Source organism: Solanum lycopersicum, chromosome 12 (assembly GCF_036512215.1).
Source record: "Solanum lycopersicum chromosome 12, SLM_r2.1".
NCBI classification, from domain to species: domain Eukaryota; kingdom Viridiplantae; phylum Streptophyta; class Magnoliopsida; order Solanales; family Solanaceae; genus Solanum; species Solanum lycopersicum.
Genome location: NC_090811.1, coordinates 5,562,515 through 5,568,514, shown reverse-complemented (window position 1 = coordinate 5,568,514; position 6,000 = coordinate 5,562,515).

Genomic DNA, 6,000 nt, shown 5'->3' with positions numbered 1-6,000 from the left:
AAAAGCTGCTGATTATTCAAATCTGAAAGTTTTTGGTTGTACAGCTTACTATCACGTCAGTGAAGGTAAGTTAGAACCAAGAGCCAAAAAGGGAGTATTTGTGGGCTACGGAGATGGAGTGAAAGGTTTCAGAATCTGGTCTCCAGCAGAAAAGAGGGTTATTATGAGCAGGAACGTTGTCTTTGATGAAAGTTCTCTGCTTAGAACCATTGTGAAGCCTACAACTACGTCAGAAACTGGGAGTCTTGATAAACAGGTGGAGTTTCAAGTCATTCAGAACGAGAGCGATTTGAAAGAACCTGAAGAGAAGGATCAAGAGCCACAGACAGAAACTGATATTCCAGAATCTATGCCATCAGATATCCATTAGAGTATAGCTCAAGATCGGCCAAGGGGGGTTGGAGTTCGGCCACCTACGAGGTATGGTTTTGAGGACATGGTGGGTTACGCACTGCAGGTTGCTGAAGAGGTAGATACATCTGAGTCGTCTACTTACAAAGAAGCCACTTTAAGTCTTGATTCTGAAAAATGGTTTGCTGCTATGGGAGATGAGATGGAGCCCCTACACAAGAATCAGACATGGGATTTGGTCATACATCCTTCGGGGAGAAAGATTATTACTTGCAAATGGGTTTTCAAGAAGAAGGGAGAGATATCACCAGCAGAAGGAGTCAAGTATAAAGCCAGGGTTGTTGCCAGAGGTTTCAACCAAAGAGAGGGAGTGGACTACAATGAGATCTTCTCACCAGTGGTCAGACATACTTCCATCTGAGTGTTACTAGCGATAGTTACACATCAGAATCTGGAGCTTGAACAGCTTGATGTGAAGACAGCGTTTCTACATGGAGAGTTGGAGGAAGAGATATACATGACTCAGCCGGATGGTTTCCAAGTTCCAGGGAAGGAAAATCACGTCTGCAAGTTGAAGAAGTCCTTATATGGACTTAAGCAGTCTCCAAGGCAGTGGTACAAAAGGTTTGACAACTATATGGTGAAGTTGGGCTATACTCGGAGCTCATATGATTGTTGTGTCTACTACAATAGGCTCAAGGATGATTCATTCATCTATCTGGTGCTTTATGTAGATGATATGCTGATAGCTGCAAAGAAGAAGTATGCCATTCAGAAGCTGAAGGGTTTACTTAGTGCTGAGTTTGAGATGAAGGATCTGGGAGCCGCTCGAAAGATTCTAGGGATGGAGAGAAGGAAACTTTTCTTGTCACAGAGAAGCTACATTCAGAAGGTCTTGGCGAGGTTTGGCATGTCTTCATCTAAGCCTATTGATACCCCCAGTGCTGCCAATATCCATCTCACTGCCATGTTCGCTCCACAGTCAGAAGAAGAGAAGGAGTATATGTCACGAGTCCCTTATGCCAGTGCCGTAGGAAGTTTGATGTATGCTATGGTCTGTACAAGGCCAGATTTAGCACATGCAGTCAGTGTAGTGAGCATATTCATGGGACAACCAGGGAAAGAACATTGGCAGGCTGTGAAGAGAATTTTCCGGTACCTTAGAGGTACATCTGACGTTGGTCTCATTTATGGAGGTGATACTTAGTGCTTGGTTACTGGCTATTCTGATTCTGACTATGCTGGAGATGTTGACACAAGAAGATCGATGACTGGCTATGTGTTTACCCTTGGAGGATCTGTCGTTAGTTGGAAGACAACTTTGCAACCTACAGTGACTTTGTCTACTACGGAAGCGGAGTACATGGCCTTGACAGAGGCTGCAAAAGAAGGGATTTGGCTGAAAGGGCTGGTTAGTGATCTTGGTCTACATCATGATCAGGCTACGGTGTATTGTGACAGTTTGAGCACAATTTGTCTAGCCAAGGATCAAGTCCATCATGAGAGAACCAAGCATATTGACGTAAGATATCATTTTCTGAGAAGTGAGAAGAGAATCAAGGTGAAGAAAGTAGGAACTGCTGATAATCCTGCTGATATGTTCACAAAGCCGGTTCCACAGAGCAAGTTTCAACACTGTTTGGACTTGCTCAACATCAGAAGCTGTTAATTGCCCTGCGGGGCAATTCTGAGGAAGAGGGGGAGGCCTGGCACTATCATAGTGCGTCTGAAGAATCTGTTTGGAGAATTCAAGTCAAGGTGGAGATTTGTTGAATGCCTTGAATTGGGCCCTTAATTATCTGTCAATTATGTATTTTGGGCCCAAGCCTGTTACGGCGTAGCTTAGCACTATATATAGACGCTATGACAAACCCTATTCTGTAATTTTGTTCTTGCCTCTCCATAATAAAACTGCTCCCCCTCTTCCCGTGGACGTAGCCAATTTATTGGTGAACCACGTAAATCTGTTGTCTTATTTTTCGCGTTTATATTTTCTCGTATTATATCAAATTCCGCATACTATTACCATGTTTTAACGTCTATATATACATGGCCTTTTTTAGGAAGGCATAATACATAAACATGACTCGTAACTTTGCGTCAGTTGGCAACTATGACCCTTAACTTTGGATGTGCACAAGTAGACATTTAAACTTGTATAAAATTGATTTATATTAACTAGCCCATAGATCTAGTGCCTTAATCAGCAAAAAGATACTACCAAATAACTTTATGTGGACCTCAGTAATGAATTGGGGAACCTTTATGTATGTTCACACCATAATATTAACGCTTATTTCCGCATTTACAAGCCCTTTTTAAAAATTAGCCAAATTCTCTAATTTTTCGTGTGTATTAGCTCATGGATCTGGCGCTCGGATCATCCAAAAATATTTATAAGGACATCCGTAATAAATTGTGGAACCTTTAGGTACAGTAATAACAATATTTTCACGCCCATTTTCGTATTTACAAGCCTTTTTTTAATAATCACCCTAATTTAATAATTTTTCGTGAAGATTAATCAATGAATATGGAGCTCGGAGCACCTTGAGTTTTTTTCTCAAAAAGCTTTATGAGTACCTCTGTAATGATTTGGGGAACCTTCATGTATACTCTTACCATTTCTTAACGCTCATTTCCGCATTTGCAAGCCTTTTTTTAAGATTTACTCACATTTCATAATTTTTTTGTGTGTATTAGTCATGGATCTGGTGCATGGATCACCCAAAAAAAATTCTCAAAAAACTTTATGAGTCCCTCCGTAATGAGTTGGGAAATCTTCACGTATATTCACACCATTTTTTTTCACGCCCATTCTCGCAATTAAAATTTTTTTTTCAAGAATTACCCATATTTTTTGATTTTTCATGTGTATTTACCCATCGACCTGGCGCCGGATCATTCAAAAGTTTTTTTCTCCAAAAACATTATGAGGTCCTACTTAATGAGTTAGGAACCTTCATTTATACTCACACCATTTTTTCACACTCTTTCCCGCATTTACAAGTCATTTTTATTAATCACCCTAATTTCCTGATTTTTCATGTGTATACCATGAATCTGGCGCCCAGAGCACCTCAAGTTTTTTTCTCAAACAACTTTATGATTATCCCCGTAATGAGATTGTAACATTCACATATACTCACCCCATTTTTTAGCTCCCATTTTAGCATTTACAAGCCATTTTATAGGAATTGCCCATATTTCCTGATTTTTGGAATGTATATAGCGCCCGGATCATCAAAAAAAAATCTCAAAAACTTTATGAGGACCTCCATCATAAGTTGGGGAACCTCCACGTATAGTCATAACATTTTTCATGTCCATTTCCATATTTACAAACCCTTTTTTTAATAATCACTCAAATTTTTCAATTTTCCGTGTGCATTAGCCCATGGATCTGGTACTCAGAGGAGACAATTCTTTTTCTCAAGATTTTTTATGAAGACCTAATTAGTTGGAGAACCTTCATGTATATTGACACTACTTTTTAACGCCAATTTCAGGATATACAAGTCAATTTTTAGGAATCACCTAAATTTCCTAATTTTTTGTGTTTACTAGCCCATGGATTTGGCGTCCAGATTTTCTCAAAAAACTTTATGAGGACCTCGGTAATGAGTTGGGAAACCTTTACGTATACTCACATCATTTTTTTCACGCCCATTTTTAATAATTGCCCAAATTTACCAATTTTTCCTGTGTATTAGCACATCGATCTGGCGCTCGAGGCATTCAAAATAAATTTCTCAAAAAACTTTATAACGACCACTATGATGATTTGGGGACCTTCACTATAGTGACAACATTTTTTAAAGCCCATTTCCTCATTTACTAGCCTTTTTTAGGAAATGTCCAAATTCCTCAATTTTTCGTGTGTATTAACCCATGGATTTGGCGTTTGGATCATCCAAAAAAATTTCTCAACAACTTTATGAGGACATCCATAAAAAGTTGGAGAACCTTCACATATACTTATGCTATTCTTTTCACGCTCATTTCCGCATTTACAAGCCCTTTAAGATTCGACTAAGTTCCTCGATTTTTCGTGTGTATTAGTCCATTGGTCTGGTGCACCCAAAAAGCTTTATGAGGACATCCGTAATGAATTGGGGAACCTTGACGTATACTCAAACTATTTTTAACGCCCATTTCTGCATTTACAATCCCTTTTTTAGGGAGTCGCCCAAATTTTTCGATTTTTCTTGTGTATTAGCCCATGGATCTGGCACCTGAATCATCCAAAAGAATTTCTCTAAAATCTTTATGAGGACCTCCGTAATGAGTCGGGAAATTTTCATATATTATCACACCATTTTTTTCACGCATATTTCCTCATTTACAAGCCTTTTTTTAATAATGGCCAAAATTTCCTTTCGTGTCTTTCAGCCCATGGATCTAGCGCCCACGATAGCCAAATTTTTTTCTCCAAAAACTTAGAGGACCTCTGTAATGAGTTGGAGAACCTTCACTTATTTTCTTAACGTTATTTTCGAATTTACAAGACCTTTTTCAAAAATCACTCAAATTCCTCGATTTTTTCATGTGTATTAGCTCATCTGTAATGAGCTGGAGAACTTTCATGTATACTCACACCATTTTTTTATGCTCGTTCCCGCTTTTACATGCCTTTTTTAAGAATATCTCAAATTCCTTGATTTTTCATGTGTGTTAGTTCATGGATCTGTCGCCTAGAGTACCCAAAATATTTTCTCAAAAATCTTTTGGAGGACCTGTGGAATGAGTATTGGAACCTTCCCATATACTCTCACCATTTTCGCATTTACAAATTCTTTTTTAGGAATCACTCAATTTCCTGATTTTTCGTGTGTATTAGCCCATTGATTTGGCACCCGGATCATCTAAAAAAAATCTTCAAAAACTTTATTAGGACCTCCGTAATGAGTTGGGCAACCTTCACATATATTCACACCATTTTTTCACGCTCATTTCCGCATTTACAAGCCCTTTTTTTAATAATCTCCCAAATCTATTAATTTTTGTGTGTATTAGCCCATTGATCTATCTATCACCCGAAGCATCCAAAAAAAATCTCAAAAAAATTTATGAGGACCTCCATAATGAGTTTGGGGACCTCCACATATACTCACACTATTTTTAACATACCTTTCCATATTTACAAACCCATTTTAGGAATCGTCCAAATTCACCAATTTTCCATGTATATCATCCCATGGATCTGGCGCACGGATCATCCAAAAAAAATTCTTAAAACTTGATGAGGACCTATATAATGAGTTGGGGAATCTTCACATATACTCACACTATTTTTTCACGTACATTCGTACATTTACAAGCCCTATTTAGGAATTGCCCAAATTATCCGATTTTTCGTGTATATTAGCCCATTGATCTGGCGACCAGAGAACCCCAAAAAAATTTCTCAAAAAGCTTTATGAGGACCTCCGTAATGAGTTGGAGAACCCTAACGTATACTCACACCAGTTTAAACACCCATTTCCACATTTACAAGCTCATTTTAAGAAATTGCGCAAATATCCCGATTTTTCGTGTTTATTAGCCCATAGATCTAGCGCACATATCACCCAAAAAAAATTTCAAAAAAACATTATGAGGACCTTTATAATGAGTTGGATAATTTTCACGTGTACTCCCACCATTTTT